The following is a 15,540-nucleotide window of genomic DNA, read 5'->3' as shown; positions in this document are numbered from 1 at the left end:
GTTCTACATTAATTTATTTGTTTGTTTGTATAATCTGCTCCTGCTTCACAGCAAAGGTTCTTCCCAACACACCAGGCTGTTCCTTTAAAGAACACAGTCGTCGTATTTCACTATATTCATAAAGACCCGTCATTGACACTGCATTCCCTAGACCCTTATCATAACCTTAGAAATAAAGGTTCCAAATGGTTTCCTCCTTAAGGGCTGAGGTTCTACCCATAGTCATTTACTCCTTAAGAACCCTGTTTTGAATAAAGGGTTCTTCAAGGGTTCTTTGTAAGACTAAAGGTTCCATTAAGAACCTTTTTGGTAGAACCCCCTTCATGGGTTCTAGAGGTTCTACAGAGAACCCTTTTACGTAATGGTACAAAGAACCCTTGACGAAAGAGTTCTTTAAGGATTTTAACAATCCTTCTTAAACTCTTTCATCCAAAAAGGGTTCTTAATGGAAACCTTAATCTTACAAAGAACCTTGAATGAGCTCTATCTTAAAAAAAAAACGGTTCTTCAGAAGCAAATGGCTCTGGGTAGAACCTCAGGCCTTCGGGACGGAAGCTTCAGGAAGAACCCTTTATTTCTGATTCAGTAAAAGTTAAGGTAAGGGTTTGGATGGGTCTGGGTCAGGGTTCCACTTGTTGAAATAAAGGAGCTAACTAGAACCTGTGATAAAGGTTCCACTTGGAACCATTCCAGAGGAACAGCAATCTTTGGTAAACTCTTGAACACACACACACACACACACACACACACACACAGTTTGACTTGACTCATTTCCACTCCTGTTAAAGCATTATTATACCTGCCTTTGTGTTTGCTGCATTAACATGAGAAGAGAACCAGTGTGAGGACTGTAGGAGAACAATGGGAACTGTTTGGTCCAAACCCTCGCTGGGGGGCTGCTGGTGGGGGACGAGATGGGGGAGGGGAGGAAAGGGGGAAGAGGGGGGATCATGGCTGTCTGTGCTCAGGTGGATCCTCCAGGTGATCATGTTGTCCGGTCAGGTAAAGGTGTCACACCACCTCATGACTCCATCTGACTGGACTGACAGGTAAAATCTGACACAGCTGCTCTCTGCTGATTGGTTCATTAGGAACATCTGGTGGCAGCTGCAGGAAACTACAAACTCAAACACCCCCCCCCCCCTCCTCCTCCTCCTCCTCCTCCTCCTCCTCCTCCTCAGTGAGTGCATGTCATCATGTTTCCACTGCATGGTACAGCTCTGCTCATTTGGAACCGTTCCTTTTTGTCTTAGTTCTATCTTTTTTGTTGTGGTGTTTTTGAAGTTTTTTGTTGAAGCTGCAGACTTCTGGAGATGGGAAGTAACTAAGTACAAATACTTTGTTATAACGTAATGAATACAATGTTAAAAGATGTAACAAGACAAAATTTACATGAAAGATGTTAAAAGACATAATAGGACAAATACAAAGCAGCAAGATGTAACAATTATGAAAAAATGTAACAATTCATAACAAGACTATGAGATGAAAACAACGTAAAAAGACGTAACAAGATGAATACGACATAAAAGGACGTAACAAAAGGAAAACAAAGTAAGAAATGTATCAAGACGAAAATGATGTAAAAGAAGTAACAAGACATAACAAGACATTGGTCTGCACAGGATGTTTTATTTTGAAAATTGACTGGTGCTCTATGCCAGGGGTTCAATGCCCCACAGTTAGCATTAGCTTATCATGCTATTTATCAGTCTAGCTAGTTTTGATGTGTGTTTTTCAGATATCAGCTGTAGAGCCGTCTGCATCCTCTCAAATATACTGGGACTAAATGGCACTTGATAAACAACGTATTTTTCAGTTTAGGGTGAAATGTCCCTTTAAGGCCTGGACCTCCCTTTATAAAGTGTCTTTAAAAAGCCATCGACAATATGACAGGAGATGTACCAAAAAAACAAAAAAGTTTTTAATATATTTCTTTACTTTGATAAAAAATAGTTGTTACATTTTCAGTAAAATATACATTAAAAAGTATAATTTATAATAACACAAACAATAATGATAAATAATAATTGTATTAAATTATTATTATTTCTTTTTTTTAGTGTTTTCCACGACACAGACACCAAAAAATCAAATCTGCAGCAGGTGAAGTCGGTCAGGGGTTTTCACTGACAGTCAGCTGATAAGAAGGAAACGAGATAAAGAGCAAACACACACACACACACCCAAACACACACACACACACACACACACACACACACACACACACACACACACACACACACACACACACACACACACACACAGAGTTTAGTGAATCCGTATTGATCCAGGAGGAGATTTGGAGACACATGTGGAACCTTTGTCAGGATTTAACGTACAGAAAGGTGTGAGCGGCAGCAGCAGGAGTGAGAGCTGAAGGAATGAAGCGTGTGACAAACAGGAAACAGGTGAAAGTGTGACTTCCTGTTCATGGAGCAGAAGAAGAACTGCTGTTCTCTGATCTGCTCACCGTTCAGTGACAGCTGTGATGAACTCTCAGACAGACCCGAGGACAGAAACAAACAGAACGTCCAGATCTAAATTTAGATAGACATGTTGGAGATAAAGGAGCAGTTCAACAGTTTGGAACATTAATGTGGTTCTGTGAGTGACGTGTTTTTTTAACTGTGGTTATACTCTATGAGGTACTTATCCATGGTCTTTTACCTGCACTTTTAGAAATAAAGGTGCTAACTAGAACCATAAAGAGTTCTTTGGCTTGTGCCCCCAGGAACAAACCTTTTTGATCCCTGGTTTCACTTGGAACCCTTTCAAGAGAGTTCTATTTAGAACCCAGCATAAATGGTTATATCTAGAACCATCTGTGAACGGTTTCACCCAGAATCTCATGAGAGGTTCTACAGTTAGCCCTTCTATGCTGTACTGGTTCTACCCAGAACCCTCTCTATGGATTCTATACAGAATCTTTCAACCTCCTAAGGGTGCTAATAAGAACCCAAACAGAGGTTTCCACTGAGAACCCATGGTATTATATTCCATATTCCAAGGGTTACATTGAGAACCCATCTAGGGGGATTCAGCTGAGAGCCATTTGATATTTTAAAGATTTCATCTAGAACCCACCCAGGGGGTTCTACCAAGAACCCTTTTATGTCCCAAGGGTTTTATCTAGGACCCACCCATGGGGGTTCTATGAAGAACCTTTTTAAAGTCCCAGTGTTTCATCTAGAACCCATTCGAGGGGGTTCTACCAAGAAAACCTGTCTATCCCGAGGGTTCTATCTAGACTAGTCTAGATCTATAGAGGACCTTTTAATATTTCAAGTGATTTGTCTAGAACCCACTCAAGGGGGTCCTACTGAGAACCCTTGTATGTTATAGTACAAAGAACCCTTTTTTTAAAAAAAGATTTCTGACAGGAAACAACCTTTATACAAGATAAATATCTCTCCCTCCAAACCAACCAAACTCCATTGACAAAATGACTAATTTTACCTCAAAGAACACGGGAGTTGTTGGTGTACTGCTGCCTCCATCTGTTAGTGTGTTTCTGTTTTTGTGACTTTGATGAATCCAAACTGTCCTTTAAAAACACAAAAGTCTCACAATAATTTAAACACACTAACAGATGGCCGCAGCTGTGGACCAACAAGTCATCACTTCTGTGATGTAAAATAGTGATTTTATCAATGGAGTTTGGTGGATTTAGTTGTTTTATTAGTGTGACAGAAATCCATTTTCTCTTTTTATTATTCCTTTCTTCAATGTTAATATTATATTGGAACTAGTACACGTTTGTACAATTAATAATAGTATCAGTACTCATACAAACATCAGTAGTGTTCATATCTCTGTCTCTGGAGGTCAGCAGGTCAAACTGAGGCTCTGACCTCGTTATGATACAGCTGAACTGAGCATGCTCAGTCTGTCTCCCACACACACACACGCATACACATACACATACACACACACACACACACACACACACACACACACACATATACACAAAGTCAGACAGATGTCCCCGGCTGCAGCTCGCAGCCCATTAGCCATGTTTAATTATTGATCTCTATAGAGTCCTGCAGCAGGCAGATGGACACACACACACACACACACACACACACACACACACACACACACACACACACACACACACACACGATGATGTCATCAGTCAGTGTGTAGTGTATGTCTGTCTGATAATTTCATTAAGAAGATGATTGGTGGATCACAGCTGAGCTCTGACAGTAAAAACATCTTAAATCCACTCAGTTTGAGACATTTGTCACAAAATACTCAACACAATATATATAATAAATCTGTATATTTATTTTTCTACAGAGAACCCTTTTTTTCTTCTCTGTTAATCATGTGACGACCCCTCAGATTTATCTGGTGACCTTTGGAGGGGTCCAACCCCTAGGTTGAGAAACACTGGACTGAACTAGCTTACTGTATATAAAGTATATATAGAGTACAAGAGATGAAGCAAGTACAAATACTTGTCAGTGTGGTTTTTCAGGTATCTGTACTTTACTTGAGGTTTGACTTTTCTGATATCTGAACTTTCTCCTCCTCACATTTTCTATCAGACTCATTACTTTGGTTTTAATGACTTCAGTTATTGATTATTGTTATTTTGCATCATTGTGCTCCGCCTTCCAACATCAAGACTGATTTCAAACTAAATGGACGAAACAATAAGACATAGAAAAGACGATTGACTGGAGGATCCGTGAGAGGACATCACACAGGACAGACGGGACGAGAACAACGTAAAAAGGTGAAAGAGAAAAAAAAGACAAAAAGACTTAACAGGACATAAAACCATGTAAAAGACATAACAAGACAAACGAGACGTTACAAGGTGAAAAACAACATAAGAGACGTAACAGGACAAAAAAATTACATAAAAGATGCAATAAGACAAAAAAAAGTAACAAGACAAAAAATGATATAGAAGACACAACAAAACAAAACAGATGTAACAAGAACAGAAACAACAAGAGACGCACAAGACAAAAAAGACATAAGGCGAGAAAGATGAAAAGAGCGTACGCAACAACAAGATGAAAAACAGGTAACAAAGTGAAAAACAACATAAAACAAAGTGCACAACTAATCTGAATATATATTAAGGCTTTTTTAAAATATGTTATGTGCTTTTATATTAAACAAATGTGTGATTTTCAGTGAAATGTAAGAAATCCTGTGAAGACAAACATCACTTGTGATGAGGTCACTGATTTTTGGACACTCAGTTTCATCTTATAAAATATTATATTTCACCTGAACTTTTCTGTCGTCATCAGTTTGTTTATGAACTTTTCTTTTTCTCTTTAATGAGGTTTTCAATCTCATGTGATCCTTTAAGTGTTTATTTTCATACATCTAACTTGTTGCTCTGTCTGTTCCTCTGTGTCTGTCTGTGTCCCTCAGTGTCTGTCAGTGTCCATCTGTGTCCCTCTGTGTCCATCTGTGTCCCTCAGTGTCTGTCTGTGTCTATCAGTGTCCCTCTGTGTCCATCAGTGTCCCTCTGTGTCCATCAGTGTCCATCAGTCTCCGTCTGTGTCCCTCAGTGTCCCTCTGTGTCTGTCTGTGTCCCTCTGTGTCCATCTGTGTCCCTCTGTGTCTATCAGTGTCCCTCTGTGTCCATCAGTGTCCGTCTGTGTCCCTCTGTGTCCATCAGTGTCCCTCTGTGTCCATCAGTGTCCATCAGTCTCCGTCTGTGTCCCTCAGTGTCCCTCTGTGTCCATCAGTGTCCCTCTGTGTCTATCAGTGTCCCTCTGTGTCCCTCTGTGTCCATCAGTGTCCCTCTGTGTCCGTCTGTGTCCCTCTGTGTCCATCAGTGTCCGTCTGTGTCCCTCTGTGTCCATCAGTGTCCCTCTGTGTTTGTCAGTGTCCCTCTGTGTCCGTCAGTGTCCATCAGTGTCCATCTGTGTCCCTCTGTGTCCATCAGTGTTCCTCTGTGTCTGTCAGTGTTCCTCTGTGTCCCTCTGTGTCCATTAGTGTCCGTCAGTGTCCCTCTGTGTCCATCAGTGTCCGTCAGTGTCCATCTGTGTCCGTCTGTGTCCCTCTGTGTCCATCAGTGTCCGCCTGTGTCCCTCTGTGTCTGTCAGTGTCCATCAGTGTCCGTCTGTGTCCCTCTGTGTCCATCAGTGTCCCTCTGTGTCTGTCAGTGTCCGTCTGTGTCCCTCTGTGTCCATCAGTGTCTGCCTGTGTCCCTCTGTGTCCATCAGTGTCCCTCTGTGTCTGTCAGTGTTCTTCTGTGTCCCTCTGTGTCCATCAGTGTCCGTCAGTGTCCATCAGTGTCCGTCTGTGTCCCTCTGTGTCCCTCTGTGTCCGTCTGTGTCCCTCTGTGTCCCTCTGTGTCTGTCAGTGTTCTTCTGTGTCCCTCAGTGTCCGTCTGTGTCCCTCTGTGTCTGTCAGTGTTCTTCTGTGTCCCTCAGTGGCCGTCTGTGTCCCTCTGTGTCCCTCTGTGTCCCTCTGTGTCTGTCAGTGTCCGTCAGTGTCCGTCTGTGTCTCTCTGTGTCCCTCTGTGTCCCTCTGTGAAACTTGCAGTCGGTGCTGTTTGTGTTTCAGTCATGTTCAGGTCTCTGTCTCCACCTGCTGGCAGGAGACAGACAGACAGAACGAGACCACACACACAGAGGAACCCGTCTTTCTGTCCACATGTTGCTTCATGTTCTTTGTCCATTGAAAACATTTTTATTATCTTATTATAACTTCATACCTTTTTTAAAATCACCTCTAACTTATACACTTTTATTTATTTGACGTTTTAATTTTTGGTTGAATGTGGATTTTTTTTTTTCAGCTGATATTTTCTCATTTTTTAGTTAAAAAAACATCTAAACTATAATTTGATATAAACTTTAGTTTGTGCACAGATGACGATCAGAAAGGCTCAGATGTTTGGATCAATGTTTGATGATTTTATTTTCCAGAACAAACTGACGTCATGACAACAAGAACACAGAACAGTTCCGACTCTTCTAATGTTACTTTACTTGTTTCTAGTGAGGTTCTTAAGAGTCTAAGAATTCAAATTAAAAGCTTTGACATAATCTGTCAAAGATACTATTAGATATTATTGCTATAGCCAGTATTGATCAGCTATAATTTAATAAATAAAGAATAATAAATATTATATAAATTTCTTTTTATTGGAAAATAATTTATCTGGCCTGATATTTATCGTTTCTCCCCTAGTTTTTATTGTTGTTTTTTTTATACGTCAATTCATTATTCTAATTTATATTTGTACTGTTGTTATCTTTTCTTTTATTTTATTTTCTTTCACTTTTCTTGTGCTGAACAATTGAAGTTTAATTGATTGATATTAACTTAACATCTTTCACACAGGAAGAAACTGAATCTCTGGCTGCTCAGTCATAGTTTTTACTTAACAGCACTTAATTTTGTTTCAATTTTCAATTTTATTTTGCTTTCTCATCTTTGCACCATTCATTCATTCTTGTTTATGTCGTCTTTTATTGTTTTAGTTTCAGCATTTAATCATTTCAAGTTTTTATTCAACTTAAAACTGTGAAATGATCAAATTTGAGCTGATTTCATGTCATAATTACGATCTATGACAGTACTGTAGTTGCAGTAGTTGCAGTTGTACTTTGAGTAACAGTAGTAGTTCTGTGTCTGCTGCCCTCTAGTGTTCACATCCTGCAACAGCAGATTATCAGTAATGTCAAATTATTAAAGAAAAAAGAAGACTGAATAATAAAGATTATTTCATGGTTGTAATGTTTAATTTAAAGCACCTTAAAATCAAATAAAATTATATTTTTCCTTATAATTTAGATTTAGATTTTCCCCTTATTTACATATTTGTATTTATTGAATTTTACTTTTATCTTCTATTATTTGATTATTTCTTCTGTTCATTTTACCCTCCATGGTTCTGTACTTGATTTTGTGACATGGAGTCTTACAGTTACATCACAGTTTGTGTCTTAAAGAAAAAAAAAAGTCTGGCGTCGCTGTGAGAGACGACCACCAAACAGTCACCTGACACAGATAAAATAAATTATTCTTTCTGTTTCCTTCCTTTGTTTGACTCTGAGTGAAAATGGAGATATTCCAGTTGTAGGATCAAATGAAACTCTTCCACCTGATATGAACTCTCAGATCAAACTGTCAGCAGGTTTTGTCTTTTTGTCTTCAGGTGTGCAGGTTTGATTCCTGATGGTGAGAAATGCTGCACAACGTTTCACCCTGTGTCTCTGTGGTAAAGTAGTGACACTACAGAAATACTCTGTTCCACGTTAAAGTCCTGCACTCAGTATTTCACTTCACACAGAACAAACACTGCCAGCAGAATAAAAAGTTTCCCCACAGCCGACCTCAGAGAACTGAACAACATTAAAACAGTCGGTGTTTCAGTGTCTCCCAGCTCTGGTCCTCAGGGACCTGCACTGCCTGTTTCCCAGCTCTGGTCCTCAGGGACCTGCACTGCCTGTTTCCCAGCTCTGGTCCTCAGGGACCTGCACTGCCTGTTTTAGATGTTTCTCTGCTCCAACACACCTGATTCAAATGATCAGCTCGTCATCAATCCTCTGCAGAAGCCTGACAACAACCTGATCATTTGAATCAGGTGTGTTGGAGCAGAGAAACATCTAAAACAGGCAGTGCAGGTCCCTGAGGACGACACGACTCGACTCGACTCGACTCGACTCGACTCGACTCGACTCAATTTGATTCGATACGACACGATAGAGATCAAGACAAGAAAAGATCAGGTACAATAAGACAGAACTTTACTAATCTCAAAACAATGTATTGTGCCACATTGGTCCAAAATTAAAGTAACATAATAACAACAATAATATTAATGTCTAATAGAATAACAATAGAATTAGATAAATTAAGTACAAAAGTAGCTAAACAGAAAAAGTACTGATGACAATTACATTAAAAGTAATTTTGGCAGTTGTATTCAGAAGTAGTAAAAAGTTATCTGTATATATGTATGTATAATTAATTCAATTCTACACTAGAATAATAAAAGATAGTGATGGTAAAAGTAATATTGCACAGTGTATTAAAACATGATATTAAACGTAATTAACAAAAACTAATATCACACACAGAACCCATGAACCTCTGATTGACTGTTGTCTGACTGATCCTGTTACAGATTAGCATTAATTTACATTTCTCATATCTACTGTAATTATTAACATTAAATTATATTATTAATTTATCGTTAGAATTTTTAAAGTCCAGCCAATCACAACACAACGAGCAGCACCACACGATTATAGTTTAAAGCTTCTAGTCCTCACAAAGACACTGTCTCTCTGCTGCACCATGAGAAATATGATTTATTATTTTCTTCACATTCATTTACCGTATATGTGGTTTTTTTGTGTAAAGTTTCAGTTTTTGTGAGCAGCACAAAGGGAACTACATCTAACATCTTATTATACAAACCTGTGTCACAAAATGATCCATAAAATAAATTCACCTTGGAAAAAATAAATAAAGCAACAAACAACACAAAACAACACAAATATATAAATAATTATCAAACTGTTGGTCCCGCCTCCCACTGGACAGATTTGTTTACCAACACAAGGAAACACAAGTGTAAAACTAATTAAATATTAAAATTATTATTTATATTGATAACAGTAATTATTATTTAAATATAATTATTTGTTTCAAGTATAATCAAAATATTGAGGGTATCGTTACACACACCACGAGGGTTGAACTGTTCTTATGGCTTTGTTTTTATGTTTCTATTGTTTCTATTTTTTAATAAAGTATATAGTTTATAGTTTTGTTTTTGTTTTGTTTTGTTTTTTTCTATATTTGATTGTACAGCATTTTGGTCACCTGTCGCTGTTTGTAGATGTTTTCACACGGTACAACAGAATAATCTGAGAAAATATAAGTGAACTTTAAGAGAATGTTGCAGGGATTATTCTGTCTGGTTATATTAAAGAGCAGTTTTCATTGTTCCACTGTTCTCCTGCTCAGCTGCGTCTGTGTGAAGACAGAACGCCGTCGAGGTCGTCAGCATCAAGTCTCAACCTGAACTGAACTCACACCAATTTTCACCCTTTAGACTTCCATTATCATGTCTGATTTAAGGTGGAAATGACACGTCAAACAGCTGCGGTGATGACATCATCATCAAACTGCACACACACACACACACACACACACACACACACACACACACACGACCGTCAGTTTACATGTCTGATTAAAGTTCACCTGAACTCACCTGAGCAGGACGACGAGCAGGTCACCTGGAGGAAGAAGTACTCAGATCATTTAAGTAACAATACTGCAGTGTAGAAATACTCTGAAAGTTTAAGTCCTGCATTCAAAATTATAGTACAAAAAGTTTTCAGCATATAATTTATCATTTCATTATAATAACTGATGCATTAATGAGCTCATCACTTTAATATCACAGCTGATAAATGTGGAGCTTAGTACTTAGTTTATACTTAATATATCTTAATATTTAAACTTAATATTTTTTATTGTACTTGTGATGTATTTAGGATGTTAATAATTTATTGTTAGATAAATTAGACTAAAATACAGTTATGTGTCCTTGACTGAACTATTTTGAGAAACCATTAGGAAACACTTAAACACATCTTTTTATACAAATGCTGTATTTTTCAAATATGTACTTTTTTCTGTTTTAAGTGTATTTTAATCCACTTGTCAGCTACAGTTATAATACATAGGAAATATATTCCTAAATCAATCAAAATGTGGGATAATACATTATTAATATAATTTATCTGAATTTAAATGACTTACAAGTGCACTTACTTTATAATCAAACTGTGCCTCATGTTAAAACTAAGTTGTAATAAAGTGTGTTTTTTAAAAGCACAGCATTAGTAAGAAAATCTGTTGTATATTATATATTTTATTTGTTGATAATATTTGTTATTAATTATCTGAATCTGTAGAAATTCTAGAAATAAAAAGAAATACAGTCACAGTGGCACAAAAGCAGCAAATCTTCACATTTGTGACGCTGGAACCACGAAATGTTTCGGTCTAATAATGAATTAATTAATTTGTCTGTCAGAGAAACGTAGTGGAGTGAAAAGTAAAGTATTTTCCTCTGAGATGTAGTTTAGTGGAAGGAGAAAGTAACTTAAAATGGAAATACTTGAGTAAAGAGTCTCAAAAAGTACTTCAGAACTGTCCTCGAATAAATACACTCTTATAAATAATGGTTCCAAAAGGGTTCTTCCTGAATGGCTGAGGTTCTACCCAGAACCATTTGCCTCTGAATAACACCCCTCTCAGTAGAGTTCTCAGAAGAACTCCCTGACTTTGTTCCAGATAAAACCCTTGGAATAAAAAAAGGTTTTCAGAGACTGAGAACCTTTGTACCTCAGTTCTCAGGTTCTCCCCTTAGCATGTTCTAGATAAAGCCCTAGGATTACAAAAAGGTTCCTAATAGAACCCGCTTTGTGGGTTCTTGTTAGCACCCTTAGAGGGTGAGAAGGTTCTGGATAGAACCTCCAGACAGGCTTCTTAGTGGAACAATTATACCATAGAATGGTTCTCTGTAGAAGCTCTCACTGATGGTTCTGGGTATAATCCTTTATGTTGGGTTCTAGGTAGAACTTCACAAAACAGTTTCCAATGGAACCTTTCTAAAAGGTTCTGCCAAAAACCAAAAAGGGTTCTCCTATGACAACAAGCCAAAGAACCGTTTTGGTTCCAGTTAGAACCTTATTTCCAAGAGTTTACAGCCTAAGCAGTTGTTTTCTACCTCTGGACATTTCTGTAGATGTAAATTAAGGATCTTACTTTATTAGATTATTGAATGTTCTCCTCTGTCTCACTGTTCTTCTGATGGTTCTCACACATTTCAACCTCAAACCTTTTCTGTTTATTTCACTGAAAAGAACAAAAACAAACAAAGAACTCAGAATAAAATCCTGATTAAAATGGAGTGCAGATGATTCAGATTTGGAGAAACCAGACGTTTGTCTCTCATCCGTCCAGCTGCTGGTGTCGCGTTCCTCTACAGACCTTTAAAAGCCTCCAACTCTATTATTAATGAAGTTAACGGTCTAATTATTTTATATTGTAGCTGCAATGTTTCAGTCTCTTTAATGTTTTCAGCTTCTTAAATGTGATGATTTGCTGATTTTCTTTGGGAAGTATCACAAAAAAAAAAAAAAAGAGAGAGACACTATGTATGTCACTACATGACGGGAACAGAAATATCTTTGTGTTTTGGATTGATGGTAAAAGACAGGATTTTAAGATATCACGCTGGACTCTCTCTGATTTTTGTATTTGGAATTTCATGTTTTAATGAGACTGTGTGACTTTAAACTGTTGTTTGTTCTGACGGTTTTGCCTCAGTACTCTATATTACTCTGATTGTGTGTGTGAACTGTTATGGCTCCCCCTGTTGGAAGTTGGTGTTTGTTTGCGCCGGTTGAGGTAATTTATATTTAACTCCACCTGTGTACATTTATTTTGGAACTGGCATTAAAGAAATGTCTCTGTGTTAATAAAAAGTCAAAATGTGAGTGTGAGTTTTTGTTTTTTGTAGTGATGTCACAGAGAAATGGAACAAAAGGCTGGATGCCAAACGAGGCGTTTTGTTCACTTCAGGATGAGAGTTTCCTGTATGTGGGCGACTTCATGCCCAGGATTTCAGCAGCATTTCAGAAGCATTTTTCTCACATGATCCTGTTGATTTTTTCATTTTTCTTTTATTTTTGTGCTTCTATTATGAGTCACAAGGCTACATAGTCAAACTGACCCTTCACTAAGCCCCGTCCTCCTTAGTTACTGTTGCTACACCTGCCAAACTTTCCATTCTCACTCTGCATTCATGCAGAAACTGGGAGTGATTGTAGAAACATGAGGTCTGTGATTCCTTAGAGAAGTTAAACAAAAGCAGATTCTCATTTCCAGCTGACGACGGTGGATTTTGACGGCAAGCAGATTTCATTAGTGTAGCTGCTGATGTAAGCTAATGCTAATGCTAATGCTAACTGGACTTGAGTCAGCTGAGTCTCCAGCTGATGTTTTAATGTTTCCATCTGACACGTTTTAAAACAAGAACCCTGTGAAAGTGTTGATGTAAAGTTAGCTAACAGCTGCGTACATGATATAACATTAATGCTAACAGACTGAGGCTAAAGCTAGCTTACATCTCAGCTAACATTGGTCAGATGGTGAAATACAGCAGGTATATCTACATGATAGATGACAGAAATACACTCATTAACGTGGGAAAAGGAAGAGCAGGGACTCGATTAGAGCAGTGGACCTTGAGACGGGTCACCCAGCCAGACCAGCTGGACCACGATCACCACAGGAAGAGAGCCGGGATAAGAGCTAAGCTAACCTGACTTAGACCTGAGACAGCGAGCCAGAGAGAGATGCATCATCATCGACCCACTTTGATTCTTCATCAGCCCACATCCTCCTCCTCAAACCCCCACAGAACAAATGCAGATGCAGTGGATCTAACAAGTTTGTCTGGAGGTAAAGTTACTGCAGCTGGTAAGCTAGTGTTAGTTAGCCAGACATGCTAACATTTGCATCTTATGTTAGAGCAGATGAAGACAGAGTTTAATCCATTCACCACACATGTGCTCTTGTGTTTCACGTTTTTGAGAGACGACAAAAAATAAACACCATCCAGAATTAGCTCTTCTCAGAGCCTCCTGCACACCTTCAACATGGAGAGGAAAGCAAAGCTTGACAGACCTAGTTACAGTTGCTAAGCTATGATTGGACAGTTGAAGGGTCAGTTTTATGATTGTGTGTTTGCACAGGGTCTTTTATTTTGAAAAATGACCAGATTCTCTATATCATTCCTGTGTCAGCTCTGCACAGCTTGATGCAGCACCCAACAAAAATTGATTTGGTCCAGATTCTGAGAGGCGCTTCAGGGACTGATGGAAACGCCACACAGCTGTGCCCAACACCTTCCATCTCTGTGACTTTGCAGACTTTATACATGTACGAAAAAGTTTTATAACTTGTCAAAGGAAAGAGGAGCTGCTGTGATTCACCTCGGTGCTGTACTTCCTGTCGGTCTCTGACGCTGCGTTCAGTCCTGGTCCGGCCGTGTTCACTGGCAGGCTGCTGATCCTGCTTCTGCTTCCTGCTTACCCAGCTCCTTTAGAGAGGTCAGAGTGAGAGAAGAATCATCATCATCATCATCATCATCATCATCATCACTCTAAAACAAGCTCGTCATCATTAATATGGAAAGTAGTTAAGCACATTTATTTTACATTTAAGTTCTTTACACTGTCCTGTTTACTTTCCAATAATAAACAAATATTTTTGATTAAGGCACCAAAAATACTGTAAAATGTGTAAAAATGGCTCAGTGCAGAATCAAGAATTTCACTTTCCTTCCACTGAATTCGTACCACGCGTCTCACTGAGGTCACTGAGGTCGGTCCTGCAGACGCCTGAAGTGAAGCTGAATTTCTGACTTAAATCCTCAAAACGACTCTAAAAGTCTTGGTTCAGGTCAAAAATACAAACTTCATTTTCACCAAATTCATCCAGCAGCTTCATCTTCTCTCAGTTCAGAGTCTGACAGAAAACACCTGAACTGCAGGAAATCAGCTCCATTGATTGTGTGAGTGGATCCTGTTCAGGAAGTACGTTTATGACCAGTCCTCTTATATTTATATTATACAGTGATGATATGTACATGTTATAAACAGTAATAAAGATGTTTATAATATGTCGTTTCAGTGGAGGATCTGAGAGCAGCTGTAAGTGTTGATATCTTTACATTTAAAACCTCTTTACTTTAAGAATGACAATATTTTATGTATCTATGATTTTCTAAAGGTAAATGTTATTCAGAGTACAACGTACAGTGAAATTCAACCTACACTGTAAAAACGAAACAAGTTGAGAAAAATTTAAATTTCAAAGCAAAACTCTGCTAAAGATTTTTGAGATTTGAGCCCAACTCAAATTGTCAAGTTTTAAAAAAGTTTTACCAACTACTGATCTTTAGAAACTCAAAACACTGTATTTAAAAAAATATAAGTAGTAATGTCAAAATCTGAATATCTTCAATTAAAACTAGTTTTTCAGGCACTAAAAAGACTAATCAGTTCAGGTCAGCTCACTGTGGCCATTTTTTAAAATAGTTTTTAAAACTCAAAGATTCAAGTTTATTTAAAGAAAAAAGTAAATGGTCTCAACTAAAGATTATGACCAGTTTGACTTGGGCTCAAAAATCTCTTGCAGTGTGTTTCCTTGAAATTTTAAGTCGTCTTGACTATATTTTTTACAGTGTAGTATTCGAAACAGTGTGCACCTTTTTCATTTTTGTGTCTCATGAGCAGTGGACCATCCAGAGGACTGGGTATCACTGTAAAACTACGATACCAGCACCAAAACCAGTACCAGTACCTTAAAGTGATAGTGGAGAACTTTTTTCAAAGGTTCTTCTTTATGAAGAAAGTTTGTGGTGATTGACTGCAAGTAAAACCACATATATAACCTTTGTTTTTCTCGATCTGGGTACTAAAACGCAGGTAGAGTTGGAGAAGTTTTGACACTACT

The 15,540-nt window shown here is 38.1% G+C and overlaps 1 long non-coding RNA gene across 2 annotated transcripts in view; it reads right to left on the bottom strand.

The window, feature by feature from the left end:
- Window positions 1-10,216: 10,216 nt before the first annotated feature.
- LOC146317256 (uncharacterized) overlaps window positions 10,217-15,540 on the bottom strand; it is a 33,442-nt gene continuing 28,118 nt past the window's right edge. For both annotated transcript variants that reach the window (XR_014771666.1, XR_014771665.1), the window contains exons 3-4: window positions 14,016-14,122; window positions 10,217-10,241 (exon numbers count right to left, since the gene is read on the bottom strand). This is a non-coding gene — a long non-coding RNA (uncharacterized LOC146317256). The remainder of the gene's footprint in view (window positions 10,242-14,015; window positions 14,123-15,540) is intronic.

Source organism: Lutjanus erythropterus, chromosome 12 (genome assembly GCF_056507025.1).
Source record: "Lutjanus erythropterus isolate fLutEry1 chromosome 12, fLutEry1.hap2, whole genome shotgun sequence".
Lineage (NCBI taxonomy): Eukaryota > Metazoa > Chordata > Actinopteri > Lutjaniformes > Lutjanidae > Lutjanus > Lutjanus erythropterus.
This window is presented reverse-complemented; position numbering and strand designations above follow the sequence as displayed.